We start from the raw sequence: 16,161 nt of genomic DNA on the forward strand, positions 1-16,161 counted from the left end.
GCAGTTTTTGCATATTTGCAGGTTTTGTATACAACTTTTTAATAATTACACAAACTCACAAATAATAGTGTCTTCAACCAAAAGAAATGTGTGTATTGTACAAAATTTAGAAGCTACTTTGTTATGTAGCCAATATAAATTAAAAAACAGCCTGAGTTTACATATGTAAAGTCAGGCTCTTTTAAAATCCAAAGGGGGTTTGTGCCTGTATGTCAATCAGAGGGTACATACTTTAATAAAAGGTGATCACAGCTAAGAGGAAACCTGTCTCAAATTACATATGCAAATGAGCCATCAGTAGTGATCACTATTAATAGTTTTCCTTTTAAAGGACAATTTCAGGCCAGATACAGTAGCTCGAGACTATAATCCGAGGACTTAGGGAGGTCAAGCAGAAGGATTGTTTGTGCCCAGAAATTCCAAGCTGCAGTGAACTATGATCAATCCACTGTACTCCAGCCTAGGCTACCGAGTGAGATCCTTTCTCTAAAATAAAATAAAATTCCCATATATCCATAGGAATATATTCATCTCTTACAGTGACTGCAGATTAGTTTTAAAACATCTTTTTCATAATTCATCAATGCAAGTTAGTAAGAATCAGATAATTTTCTATTTTAAAATGTTGGGAATCTAGAACTCTTTTTTTTTTTTTAATTCCAACTTGTTTTTCAGGCATCATAGTAGTTGGAATAATACAGATATAATTGACTAGTTGTAAAACACATGAGAGTACAAGAAGGGAAATTTGGAAGCAATAAGTCTGCTAGCGCATTACAGTCCTGTGCTAGCACTCCACCTTCATTCTGCCATCCTGGGTTAATTAAAGATGGTAGCCTAGAAAGGAATGAACGACACTGACTTCAAGCAATCTTTCCACTGATTATTCTTGGCTGAATTTTATTTACTGAGTCAGAGATTGCACTGCCTGGGAAATGCCCCAAGGAGTGAATTCTAGGCCTGGCCACGGTAGAATCACCGGCAGAATTTAAGAAGAAATTGTTGGGCACTCTTTCCAGCAATCTTTATTTAGTTGGCTTATAAGGGAATACAGGTATAGTTTATGTTTTTAAATTTGTCCAGGTATTTTCTGCCATCACAGTCAGAAACCATTGTCTTTGAGAATGGCTATTCTACCTTGCCAGTTACAATAAGTAGGTAGCTACATTTTCACATAAATTACAGTTTACAGATGTTTGGAGGAGGAAAACAGGATCTGAGGTGTTTTGATATGACTGTTAGCACCAAAATCTGAATGCCTTAATTGTTCAGTGTGTTAAATTGGATGATTAAAATGGCCATAATTGGCTTATTAAGAAAGCAAAGGGAAACAGCTGTGCTTTCATTTTTCTTAAAGTACCTAGAGAATATGATATAGGAGCATTAAAAGAGAAGCTTCTCATTCACTGAGTTGGCCCTGAATTATCATTTGCATAAAATCTTTTATTCTAAGTGTTCTTCTTTTGTTTATTAAATCAGCATATTATTTTTCAAAATTACCATGCGTCTTTTAACTCTCATCCAGATGTTGCATAAAATCAAATACTTAGGAAGCTGAATGACAATGAAATCCATAGACTTTGTATTAGGGCTTATTTCCCAGACTGTCACCTACATAGTACTCAAAGTTGATGTAGCCTATAGCAATACTCAAACTTTAATGTGGGTAAGAATCAACAGTGAGTACTTACTTTCAAAGTACTAACCTGTTCCCATTTCCACAGTTTCTGATTCACTACATTGGGTGGGTCCTAGAAATCTACACTTTTAAGCATTCCTGGTGATTTGAATTCAAGTATTCCATGGTTCATCTCCAAGAAACATAGTGCTACAGACAGTAGCTGAACCTTAAAACATTCTTGGACACAGAAAGTAATATTCTCAAAGATGTGGTATCTGTAGAGTGATGGTTAGGCCTAGAAGTCATCAACCCCAGTGCCTCGAACTCAAATCACATAAAGACCCCGATGCAAATTATCTTCAGGGCCAGAACTTAGCAGCAGCTTCTTTCTTTAGTCCCCTGATGCTCTTTATTCCACCAGGGGAAATAAGTTAGGTGCATGGAAAGGCCACTAGTGGCCTCCCTAGAACCTCCTTTTTATTTTTGAACCACATCTAAAAGTTAGAATAAGTAAATCTATTTGGTGTGTTTTTATTGCGTCATGATTTAATTAAAAGAACAATTACTGATGATGGTAAATGTGATTCCCCTTCAAGGCCTTAAAAATTTTGAAACACCAAAACACAAAGATGTCTATCACATATCCAAAGTACTGATATAAAAAAAGGACATGCATTTTTCTGGGTTTCAAAATTGACTATACACTGTACCATCATACAGAAAGGACATAACACCTAATTAACAAGTGCTCATATTCAGATATACCAAGATATAATACAAAATAGACAGGATCTTATAAAAAACAAGTATGACAATAGAACTCTTTTTGTTTCTGAACAAAAATGCAAACTCCTTTAAAATGAATGAGCCATATAAAACTTGCTATATTTGAGGACACTGTGCCAGTCCATTGTTAGCTTCTAGTCCTCGTTGTGGAAGGTGACAGCAGTCATGGCGATGTATGAGCAGATGAGAGCCAATGTGGGCAAGTTGCTCAAGGGTAACCACAGGTACAGTCCTGAGAACCTGGTCACCCTGGAGCACTATTTGGAGATGGAGGCCAACAAAAATGCCTATGATCTGGAAGCCAACCCGGCTGTGCTGAAGCTGTACTAGTCCAACCCAGTGTTTTTTCAGACCATAGTCATGCCCAGATCCATCTGAAAGCCCTCACCAACCTGCCACCTACCAACTTCACCCTGTAAGTAAGTACATGATTGGCCAGGCACATCAAGAATAGTGGCCATCCGACAGACTTTTATCCCAGGAAACTGCTGGAGACCTGCCATTTCCAGGCCTTCTGGCAAGTCCTGGATGAAGGCATGGACCACTTAGAAGGTATAAGTGGCTTTGAAGACTGTCCAAATGTTTATCTGCCCTGTCGTGGGTATGACTTACCAGCACATCAACTGCTGACTACTGGCCGAGATGCTCGGATATCTGTCGGACAGCCAGCTGAAGGCGTAGGTGAGAAAATAAAGCTGGAGTGCCTATGAGTCAGGGCAGATCTTCATCTGCAGCCAGGAAAAAAACATTAAGCCCAAGAACTTTGTGGAGGAGATAGACTTTGACAGTGTGTCCAGCATCGTGGCATCCTTCCAGTAACTGCAGGTGTTTAATAAAGATTTGTTGTCTTTAAAAAATACTGTCTTCTATTATACTATATAATTCTCCATGCCTTTAAAATATATATATTATCTAGGAAACTGATGGGTAAGTTGGGTCCTTTCTGATCCTGGTTCTAGCCTCAGACTCCTTTGCCTAATAATTTTACTTTCTTAGCAGGAGATTTCTCATGATAAAAACTCCCTGTTGTTGTGATTCTCTGCTTTATTTGGTAATTAATCTGTCCTCTATAATTGGAAGAGAGTGTCAAGCATGCATGTAGCTAGAACAACATAATTGCACTGGTTCTTACAACTCGCTTATACTTCTAGATAAGACAGTGCTATTCAATAGAATGGCCCAGTCTTAGCCATTCCATAAAGTTTGCAAAGAACACTGGGTTAAGGTCAGAAAAGATCTGAAATTTTGAGTTCTAGATTTGATTATTTCATATACCATTGTCTTAGGCTTCTTTAGTAATCACAAATAAATTGAAACATGTGTAAGAACTAAATATATTCTTGTTATAAATTATTATTAAGAATTACTGATATATAATACATGATGAAAATAATCAGGAATTAGCAATTTATCAATAAAAAGTATTATTACTGTTTGATTCATATAACTGAAAAGCCCAGGCCTGGCTAGATCTAGAGACTCAGATGGCACAAACAGGATTTGGCTTCCCTCTTAGCTTGGCTTTCTTTTATATAAGGTTTACCTTCATTCAGACTCTCCATAACTGTGGTAATGTCATAGGATCCAGCCTGGATCCCACACCTGCCAAGGGCCAGCAAGGCACAGAGGAGCAAGGGGTGTATAAGTGAGCAAGTATGGGGTCCAGCCACTGCACAGCCATGTATGCTGGCTATGGCAGGGCAGGTAGCTCTCAGTGCTGGCACGGGCCCTGGCTCCCTGTGAGGCTGCAGCTGGGCCAGATATACCCCAAGTGGCTGCCACTGTGGAACTGTACCTTAGTCCGTTTTGTGTTACTATAAAATAATACCTGAAGCTGGGTAATTTATACATGAAAGAGGTATATTTGGCTCATGGATCAGCAGGCTATACAAGAAGCATAGAACTGGCATCTGCATTTGGCGAGGGCCTCAGGCTGCTTCTGCTCATGGTGGAGGGTGAAGTAGAGTCAGCATATGCAGAGATCATATGGGGAAAGAGGAAGCAAGAGAGAGGGGAGAAGGTGTGAAGCTTCTTTTAACAGCCAGCTCTGGAGGGAAATAATAGACTGAGAACTCACCACAAGAGAGGGCGTTAATCTGTTCATGAGGGATCTGCCCCCGTGACCCAAACACTTCCTATTAGGTCCCACTTCTGACATTGGGGACCAAATTTCAATATGAAATTGGGTCGGAACAAACCATACCCAAACTACAGTAATGTGCCAATCCCAGAACCAGTCACTGACGCCAAGGAAAATGTGATGCTGGATTAGCCAAGCCTCCATGGAGCCAGGGGCAGAATTTCATTCCACAGTAACTACAATGATGGTGTGGCAAGATTGGTTTCCTGAAGAAAACAGGACACTACTGCTAGTTGAATAAGAGCAGATTCTATGGAGGAAAAAAAAGAGTGGATATTCACTACTGTTATATTGGATCTTAACTCTTAAACATAATATTTCTCAGATAATAGGGTTGACTGTATTAGCTATTTGTGTGATGTTTAAATCACAGCACCTGGGCATGGCTTCATCTTTGCTCTGAAATCACAGTGGATGCCAGGATCAGGGAGAGGTCAGGCAGTGAAATTAAATTAAAATGAGACATTTTATGATTAAGTCTATACCAATGCATATAAGAAGATAGCCGCAAATTCCCACAAACAATATTGAATACCAGAAGAAATGTTAAACTTTGTTTTGCTGAAATAACAATCAAAACCAAAAAATATACAGATGTCCAAGAGCAGAGATTTGAGGCTTAAAAGCTATCTTTATACTCTGATATTTACCCAAAAAAGGTTGATGGAAACATCCAGTGAATAAAAGAGACAAAATGATCAAGAACCAAAATTTGATGTTCAGTGAATACTATTTATTGTGAAACAAGCATGCAAGCAAATTACAATGTTCTATTGTCTCCACCCTTTTCTGAATCCATAATTTTGAGGGAGTTCTCAGATAATGATTTTCTAATTCTAACATTTCATCTTCACTTATTAGCTTACATTCTTCTGTAAATGGCTGAGTCTTACTCTCCCACCCTAAGAGAATTTGGCACCATCCATTCAGGTGCATAAAATAATTTCCTCATTTTATTTGTGAGCAATACGACATGCACCCAAAATTCATGGTATAAATATGGTCAAATATCTTGTTTTCCTACTTAATTACTCATGTCCTTACTGCTCTTGTTGGCAAAAAGTCAATTATCAGACTTTCATTGGTTGGCTTCCCCCTCTTTCCCTCCTCTGGAATTGTTAAAAAAATAAATAAATAAATAATAAAAATAAAAAATAAACAAAAACAAAAAACAAGAAGACAACAGAAAAAACGTATGTCCCTTTAAAAGGCATGGATAGACTCAGCGGTAGATTTCCAGATGCAAAAATGGCATACTCAGGTGTAAGGCAACCATGCCACAATTGCTCCTTGCTGCCTCATGATGTCACTGATGAAGACTTTTATCTATTAATTCATCAGTTCTAAAAATACTTGCTCCCCTCCTAGCTGCCCTAATTCAGACCACCCTCCCTGAGTGCTGTGGGTGGTTTCTAAGGGCCGACCTTTTTAGTGCTAGGTTCTTTTAGTTCACACAGGCCCTAGAGTCTTTGGTCAGTGCTGATTCTCATATGTGTGCTTCATGGACACAAAATTATGATCTGGCTTCCCTTCTTATAGTCCATATTGGGGTCAGGAGCTTCTGCTCTTAAACCTCAAAACCCAGATTTACATCAGTCCTTCTTTACTAGAGATGGGCTGGCAGTTGTGCTCTGTATCCCTTTCTCAGAGACACTCGTGTTAGTCTCAAGACTGCCTAGCCAGAGAAACTTCCTTCCACGATTCGAAGGCGACTTCTGACATGTGTTTGTCATTTAGCAAACACTGCTGAATGTCTCACAAACAAAAAACTAAGTTCTTAGGACACAGTGGTAAAGGGCAATAGCTTAGCTCTATTGAGATTTATTTGAATGGCATGCACATTTTACCTCTTACTGTTTTTATCTTTTTCTTAGTAGAAAAGAAGAAATCTAAAATGTAGTCCCTGGCTGGGCAGCTCCATCATACATTAATAGATTTTTTTTTTAATGAGGCTCGAATAAAAGAATTAACTAATCTAGTTATGCTAATCCCATTGCCTCCTTAGGTTAATTTCATTTCTGGCACTTTGAATTTTCGGAGTTTATTTTCTCTTGAATTATATTTCCCAAAAGTCATAGAACTCTTAGAAATCTTCTGGAGCTTCAAATTTCCAGAGTCTTTTTCTGAGACTTGTTTGGCCTCCATTTGAAAGAAAGAGATCCTTTCTTAAAAACAAAACCACAATTCTCACATCTGTGATAAAATACAGTACCCAGGTAATCCAATTGAAAATAAATAAAAGAAAGGTAAAGGATTCATTCAACAAACATTAATTAAGTTTATCTGCAAAATACAAAGATTAAAAAAGCACAGAACCCCTAAATGGTCTGTAATCTAGTAAGGTAGCTAAAATAATCCTATAACTAATTAGAGTATAAGGCATAGGAAAAACACATGCAAAATGTCATCAAATTGTTATTGAAGAGCAGAAAGGCTTCATTAAAAAGACAGTATTTGAGTAAGTAGTGGAGAATTATTGGAAAATGCTTGTTATAGTACGGGATTAACAACAGGGCTATATTCCATTGCACTCAGGATAGTTAAGGGTAGCAGTAGTGGATGGGCTGGAAAGCCAGGCTGATATACCTAGAAATGTTTCAAAATCTTGAGAAGGAATTGGACTGCAACTGCATTTTACATATTTGATTTTATCATACATGTTTATATGCTGAGATCTGTTAGTAAAAGTTCTTTATTGAAAAGAATGAAGAAAATAACGAATTACACTTGGAATGAAATCTCAAGTTAGTCTGAATTCTTAGGAAAAGGAGTATTGTTCTATGTAAATACTGGATAAAAGTTCTTCATCAGACATATGATTTGCAAATATTTTCTCTTAGTATGTGGGTAACCTTTTCATTCTCTCAGCCTTGTCTTTCAAAGGGAAGTTTTAAATTTTGTATTTAATTTTTATCTCTCTCTCTTTGTGTGTGCCTGTGTGTGTATGTCTTTGTGTCTCTATCTCTTTCTCTTTCTTTGTATCTCCAGCCCATAGCTCTGCTTTCCTCAGTGTTGGCTTTATTCTCTAGAATGTTTTTCTATGTGATATAAAAATGTCTGTAATTGATGTCTGTAAAAAGTTAAAGAGAAAGACTCCTCTATGCACCCCATATCTATATCAATCCCCAAAAGGATTCAGAAACACAAGAACACTAGCATTTTTTTTCTCAGAAATAACAACAGATAGCAACAACTTAACCATTAGTCCTTGCAGCTCACTATTTCAAGAGAGGAAACTTCGTTGAAGTCTCTGAGACGGTTTCTGTCACGTGCATCACGCCGTCATTTCTGTGCTAATCCATAGCAAAGAATGGTCCATGGCTCCACAGGAGAAGTGCTAGCCACTTAAACAAAATTTGGATAGGAAAAAGAAATGGTTGCTAAATAGGCGACAAACAATCCACTACAGGTTGGCCACAGTTCATGTTTAGAAAATGATATTTGTTTATTGATGGATATCTGCTAAGCTCTTTGACCTCAAGCATCTCACAATCTAGAGGGAAAACAAAGCATAAATTCACTATATTAAGTTTAGTGATGGATGTAGACAGACATTGGACAAAGTTCAGACTGAAGAATCATAGAAAGTGTATGTTAACGTTCAAGAAAACAGAAAATAAATGGAAGTTGTAGGTAGAAGTTGGTAGTGGAGAACTTTCTTTGCACAGTTCTCTAGTAGTAAATTAGCTTTTTAAATCACCCTAGTACCTATCGAAAAATCAAATATCATATCATTTTCTCATTGTGTCATTGATACTCTTCCAGTAAGAATTTAATTCCAGAGCAATAAGAATCTAATAAAAGTTTCAAGAAACGAAGATCTAAGTGAGAAGTGAAAGTATGTCCTGAAAAAAACGGCTGCAAAATGTTGCATTGGTCTCAAAGTCACTGGGCTAAAAGGAGCCTGAATTCCAGACCATAGCATATAAAATATTTTAGTGTCACTTTCATATTTGTATATGTAAATACTTAGACATTTTATGATGTTATTTTCTCAAAATACCTAGTATATACTTTTAATTATAGATTAGAATAGATATGTGGATTATAAATAAATAGATAACCAATTGACAATTGATTAATAAGCAGACTGACAGTCACAGAAAGAAGGAGTGGAAGAGATGGTGAGAGAAGGAGAGATGAGGGAGATATCCACATACATAGATTCCTCATAAAGAGTTCTTCGTCAGGGTAGTTATTAGCATTGCAGTGAATGACTGACATCTGGTGGTAAAACTTAGTAAAAAATTTGTGTGGATTGGTGCATTCAAAAATAGGTGTTATTTAGTGGATAATGGCTGTCTTCAAGTAGAATAAAACACAGTCAGTCTTTCAGTAGTTATGTCTACATTATGCCAAGTATCCAAATATTTTAAAATATCTGGAACTCAGGTGTCACATAGATACTGACAGTATCTGTATCCTCTTCACCAACAGAGGTGGGGCCTGGGAGGTGATTGGATCATGGCAGTGGTTTCTTCATGAGTGATTTAGAACCATCCCCTTGGTGCCGTTCTTGTGACAGAGTTCTTGTGAGATCTGGTTGTTAAAAAGTGTGCAGCACCTTACCCCCAGACTCTCTCTCTTGCTCCCACCATGTAAAATTCCAGTGCCCGCTTTGCCTTCTGCCTTAAGTAAAAGCTTCCTGATGCCTCCCCAAAAGCAGAAGCCACTATGCTTCCTGTACAGCCTGCAGAACTGTTAGCCAAATAAACCTCTTTTCTTTATACGTTACCCAGTCTTGGGTATTTCTTCACATCAGTTCAAGAACAGACTAATACATTAGGTAATATTTACTGAAGTAGGTAGGATTAGAACTGGACTTCTAAAAACAAGAAAGATAGGAAGTAGAATGGTAAAAACAATAAGGTAGAAACTTCAGGTGGTGGCGATAAGTAAAGAAGAGAGGCATAAATGAACATGAACATAGTAAACCCATGGAACAGTGCTCTGATTAAGGAAATAGAATATTTTGAGAACTAGTATTCCACTATTTGGCAGGCCCAGAGTAGAGTGAACTTTGTGAAATTAGGTTTTGTTTGTGTGTTTGTTCATGTGAAAAGAAATAGGAATAGTCACATTTTTTCTTCAAATGGCTAGTGACACAATAAAAATATTAAGGAAGTAAACTGGTAGTTGACAGAAGGTGCCATTGGAAAGGGGACTGAAAATAAACTGGAGTCAGGCAGGCTACTGAATAAAATGTTGAGGTGAAGTAACCTTGGAGATTGGCAGTGGGAACTTAATGGAAAGAATGGTGGCTTGGTCTGTTAAGTGCTGCTGTAACAGAATATCTGAGACTATACAATTTGTAAAGTAAAAGGGATTATTTAGGTCCTGATTCTTCAGGCTGGGAAGTTCAAGGGCATGACCCTGGTTTCTGGTGATGGCTTTTGTGCTGCATCATGACTAAAAAGAATGCTTAGTGATAAAACGTTACTTGGTCCTAGGGGCCTAGGTTTTGGCAGTTAGTTTTTTTTTTTTTTTTTTAAAGAAAAACTTCAGAGAAATTAAATTTAACAGTTTCATTAGGAAAAGGATGATTGGTAAATTGGGCAGCCTCCAGAACCAGAATAGGTTCAAAGTGATTCCAGGGCTACCACATAATCTGGATGTTGGCCTTATTTGAACCTGGTTTGAACAGTTAGCTGCCTATGATTGACTGCAGTTCAGCTGCTGTGATTGGCTATTTATTATAAGAGTAGGTTACAGTTGATTTATATATAAAGTTAGGTTAGAGTTCACTATGCACAGAGACACCATTAGGCAAAATCTAAAATACGTATGAGCAGATTTTGGCAAAATTTAATTTAACAATTCCACCCTTTGGTCATCCTCTCAATTTTAAGAGATTGATCAAACTTTAAGCATTGACATCACTCCCTGTCAACATTGTAGATGGACTTATTTGGTTTCAAATCCTACTGGGAAATAGCAGAACAGTAGGTTTTGTAAGGTGGGAATAATGAAACCGAACAACAGAAATACAATTTTGTTGACATAAAGTTACTTCAGCTTACTTTTTATAAGGGTTAGAGCAGAGGGGACTTTCTTACTGTACTGGAATATCCTGTTTTCAAGAGAAAAGAAACTGGTCTGTTTTGGGATCTATCTCTTTCCTTAAATTTTCAGTTTCATTCTGTGGCACTTAGTATGAGTGACTTCATTTTGGTTTAGTCTGGTTCCTTGGTACCTAGTGCAGGAGCTCAATCCAAAATAATGGCTTCCCGTAATTTAATTAATAATTTACCCCTTTTGGTCAGTTTCTCACTAAGGTGAAAGTGTGACCAAAACTTAGGGCATCAGCATTACTCTCAGTTACCATCATTTTGGGTTTTAAGTCTCAGTATATTATTAATAGGCGATGATGTGCTCACAATCATAATTGAGTTTTAATTGTTCCAGTCCAAGACAGACCATTGATGATCTACATGTGGCTACATGCAAATATTCAAAACTTTTTAGAGAATACAGCAAACCAATAAGACTGCTATTAAGACTCTATTAAGATTATCAGAAGGATAGTACCAACATTTGGCAGTATGTTCCTTAGTCACGTTCTCCGTGAATCAAACCAACTAAAATCAAATAAATCAAAGAATGGGACAGATGAACAGCCTACTTGTTTTAACCAAGAAGCCTGTTTGTTAATTTCCTGTGACTGAATTTATAATATCAATGTATTCATCTATGTGTGCAAAAAGAAGTGTCAGCAACTGTACAGATTCCTTTCTGGTTAGCCAGTTGGTAATCTAGAGTAATTCTATTATCTAGCATACCTTTAGCAAGATAAATTTTAAAAGTCTGTTGTGAAGTTAGAGTCTTTGCAGTAGAATCTGCTATAGAGTCTATATGCAGGATAAATTTTTTTTTTTTTTTTTTTTTTTTTTGAGACGGAGTTTCACTCATGTTACCCAGGCTGGAGTGCAATGGCGCGATCTCGGCTCACGGCAACCTCCGCCTCCTGGGTTCAGGCAATTCTCCTGCCTCAGCCTCCTGAGTAGCTGGGATTACAGGCATGCGCCAATATGCCCAGCTAATTTTTGTATTTTTAGTAGAGACGGGGTTTCACCATTTTGACCAGGATGGTCTCGATCTCTTGACCTCGTGATCCACCCGCCTCGGCCTCCCAAAGTGCTGGGATTACAGGCGTGAGCCACCGCGCCCGGCTAGGATAAATTTTTAATCCTTGCCTTATTTATATTTACTCTAAGTCATAGATTAAAGAGGCCTAACAAGTATGCCCATACAGAAGGGTAAAAGCTTCCTGGCAATATTCTCTTTAACTTAACATGTAGGCTAACAAGAGTGGATTATGATTATGGAGCTAAATGATTATGGAGCAAGAAATGTACAATTAAAATTCCAAGCCCAGGCCAGGCATGGTGGCTCATGCCTATAGTCTCAGCACTTTGGGAGGTAAGACAGGAGGATCACTTGAGTTTGAGATCAGCCTGGGCGACATAGGGAGACCCCTATCTCTACAAAAAAAATTTGTTTAAATTTAGGCATGGTGATATATACCTATAGTACCAACTAATTGGGAGGCTGAAGCAAGAAGATTGCTTGAGGCTTGGAGGTCAAGACTACAGTGAATCATGATCATGCCCTGCACCTTAGCCTGGGTGACAGAACAAGACCACATCTCAAAAAACAAAAATAAAAAATAGAATTCCTAGCCTACCATGTACATTTGTCTTCCATATATCAAGGCATATGTTTGCCCATGTATAAGATTCACTGTAAAATCCACCACAAATAAAAGTATACCCCATGGGTGCACACAAAGCCCATTTTCCAGCTTTATTTTAATGATACACTATCTGAAATGGTGAAGTTTGCAGTTTCTTGACAGAGTCTGTGCTGGAGTTATTACAGGCTAAAAAAGCATAAAAGTCCCTGGCACGTAAGTCAATTTGCAATAAACTCCATTTGGGATTTGGTGCAAATCTTTCTTATGATATGTTCATTGTTTCTGGTTCTTGCATCTCATTATTGAGTTAAAATAGTAAGTGAGAACAAGTGGGGCTAGAAATCTTACCACTAGTACAATTTGAACAAGTTATGTTGAGATGTTGCTAAAGTTACCCAATGGGTTAACCAAAGGATCCCTTAGGTTACATAAAGATCTGAGTTTGGCATGGCAAATTCAATACCCCATTGAGTTGCCCACAAAAGCTATTGATTGTGAAATTCTATTTGCAGCATTATTCTGCCAAGTGAAAGTGGTAGACATAAGTAAAACAAAACAAAACAAAACAAAAACCAATTAAGAAAAGTAAGAGTTTCATGATAACAAGAAAGTCTTGATCTATGATCTTGGAAAAGCTGTCCACATCTAGGATGCCATCTGCATCCAGGAAGAAACTTACCTCATTATGTTTACCTTAAGATCTCCAATGGGTATACAGTTCCAAGAGTCTGGAGGGGTCTATTTGAGTTGTGAGATGGGGACCCAAGGTTTAAGGTCCCAAAGTTTTGCTGCAATGTTGGTGGCAAGGGCAGTCTTTCTCTGATGTCATTTACAGAAGATAAGAGATTCTCTGGGTTCTAGATTGAAAAGAGTTTGATTGTCTGCAGTCAGTGGAATATGAAAACTTCCTTTACTCATGAAAATACACTTGGGTATAAAGCACTGAAGTCTAGCAGCGTTTAGTCATGTCAGAGTTTAGGAGCAGGAGATACATGATGTGCTATTTTTAGGGGCATAGGCCTTTCAGTCACTATTCCATAAAAAGTCAGCCTGTTAATATATTTTCCACTGGAAATGGATCTGATTGTCACTAATTTGCAATACCTTGACCAAGGCAATCCAGTAGATTCACTTAGCTTTGTCAAATCCTACTGTATCTGTAACATATTTAATTGTTTTACAACTTGCCCAGCGAAGTGAGTAGCTCTATCACGAGATTTCTCCAGGAATGCCCCATAAAGAAAACAAATTTTCTAATAATCTTTTAGCTACTGTTGTAACATTAGCCTTCCTGCAGAGGAAAGCTTCTATACAACCAGAAAATGAGCACTGAAAATACCAGTTGAATGAAATCCTCCTATAAGTGTTCAAATGGCTCATTGGGTAGCAGAAATGTACCCTGAAATTTGTCTTCCCAGAATTGTGTGTTTGAAAAACCAAACATTGGTCATATATCATTTTAGAAATTTTAGGACAGTCACTACACTAGTATTTTTTTCATAATTTGGACCATTTTATCTCGTCCATGATAAATCATAGAGTGCTGAGCTTTTAATAATGGAAGCTTTAAAGAGTAAACAAGGACCAGTTGTTCATCCAGGCTCTCCATGAGTCTACATTTAACATTGGACTTATATCCTCTTAAGTACAAATTTTATTTATCCTATTCAGGTACATAATGCTGTTTATTAAATGAGTTATCATAGGTAATCTGACTTGGATCATGGAGTTCATTCAAACAAATTCAGTTCTGTATGACTTAGCATGAAAATCCACCAATGTATTTCCTTGGTATTTAATTAATTATTGTCCTTCTTGGGTTAACAGTTTTATAAGCTAGTCTTTTCATTAGAGTTTTGCAAATTCTTACCCAGTCCATGCCATTGGACTGGGTTAGAATTCTCGGAAACCTGTACTTGTCAATGTCCTTTCCATTCTTTCCATTAACCTGCTTGAAGATACAACACATTAGAATTCCCTTGCTTACAAAGAGGTTTCAGAAAAAGCATCAGAATTAAGCAATTAACTGTGGACATCAAAGGCTTAAAATGATCATGGTTAAAGACACAATTAATAAGAAAATTTGGTTATTTCTGTGGCCTATAATAATTTAACATAATAACCATAATTATGACTGAGAGCATATACAAAGACAGATCAGAATTTTAGAAATTACATATAATATTGGAACACATTAATAACATATCTACACAAATATAACTCAAAAGATTAGGCATCGTCTCTCATCTGACAATGCTACTCTTATAATTTAACATATCAAATAAGCCTGTTTATTTTCTCTTTCATTTGCTTTGAGAGCCCTCTGTAACAACCCAAAGTCAGTTTGAAGTCAAAAAGAATTAATTTTGATTTTGAAATTTGATTTTAGGAAGCCTATAAAATATGTCAAAAGTTCAAAACAATTCATCAAGATAGGATTACAAGTCACTGTAAAATAATAGCTATTCATTTTGCAAAAGTGATAATTAAAAGATTTAAAAAAAAAAAAAATTACTCTTTGAGATAGGAGACTGTTTTCCAAATAATCAAAGACCTAATAAAGACAGCATGAGACACAAAAAATCTGTTCCTTTCTCTCTCTCTGCCCCTATATTGCTATTATTATTACTACAGTTTACTCAAAGCGTAAACAAAAAAAATTTTTATTCTTTCTTATTAATAATACAGAAAAATATTATTTAAAAAAGGAAATCAAATTTTAGTTTTGTATTAGTGTACTTTTGATATTAAGGCTAATTAATTCATTTAACGTTAGTGTAACTACACAAGATTTTCTTTTACTCTTTTTCTTTCTTTTTAAAAAAGTTTTAATATCCATTCCGTTTTGTCTATATCATTTCTGTCTTTGTTCCTCCATTTCGAAACAAACGTTTTTTTTCCTTGCACAAACATCTTTAAGAAATCAAATAAGTAGGGTTAAGATGATGGTAGCAATTTCACAAGGATACAAGATAAAGCTTAGAATTACTTGCTCAAAAGTTAGTCAGAATGGAACAAAATTGTTCATATGCTCCCAATTAGCAAAGGTTGTATTATTTGCTTCTCAGTGGAAATTTACTATTTTACGGTTAAGATCTACTTATAGGAACAAAGAGACCATTCCCAGCCCCCTCTGGTGTATCACCTAAAAGGCTGAGACAAATGTTAATGTAATCCAAGCTTTTCTTTGACAACAATCCTAAAAATTACCTTACAACTTTTTATAAGTACTGGTATCAACAGTTTGAGGGAAAGGTAATACAAGAATATAAAGTGACAGAAACAACGAACTTCACTGTGGCAACTGCTCCCATCCTCTTATTCCACAAACATGGATCCAGGTTCTCACATTATAGCAGGATCACTATTCCTAGCCTCTGGCAGAAGCAGACATGTGACACTTAGCACTGCACAAGTGTCTCTTTGGCTTCTTGAGTAGCACTGTGTATACTGTCTATACATTTTTATAACATCTCTAAATGTATAAATAAATTAACATTTATTATGTCCTATCACATTTCCTTCCCAACTGCAGAATATTTTAGTTTTAAATATTTAGTTTTCAATCTATCTACCAAATCGTGACTATGACATTTGTTTTGAGATTGTTACATTAAGATCAACCTATCTGGGCTGGGTACAGTGGCTCACACCGGTAATCCCAGCACTTTGGGAGGCTGAGGCAGGATAATCACTTGGAGTCGGGAGGCAGAGGTTGCAGAGGGCAAAACGCCATTGCACTCCAGCCTGGGCAACAGAGCGAAACTCCATCTCAAAAAGCAAAAGATCAACCTATCTGAATTGGGCAAGTCATTCCCAATTTTTAAATAAAAATACTTATTTTTGATCATGAGCTCTTTATAAATAACACTGTTCACAAGGAAATACTAATTGATATGTGACATGAGACAGAATGTATGA

General features: G+C 36.8%; 1 pseudogene; it reads left to right on the top strand.

Annotated features, from left to right (window-relative positions):
* The first annotated feature begins 109 nt into the window (after positions 1-109).
* LOC108291408 lies at positions 110-3,240 on the top strand (annotated as a pseudogene).
* Positions 3,241-16,161: the final 12,921 nt, after the last annotated feature.

This window comes from Cebus imitator, unplaced genomic scaffold (genome assembly GCF_001604975.1).
Source record: "Cebus imitator isolate Cc_AM_T3 unplaced genomic scaffold, Cebus_imitator-1.0 Scaffold452, whole genome shotgun sequence".
NCBI classification, from domain to species: domain Eukaryota; kingdom Metazoa; phylum Chordata; class Mammalia; order Primates; family Cebidae; genus Cebus; species Cebus imitator.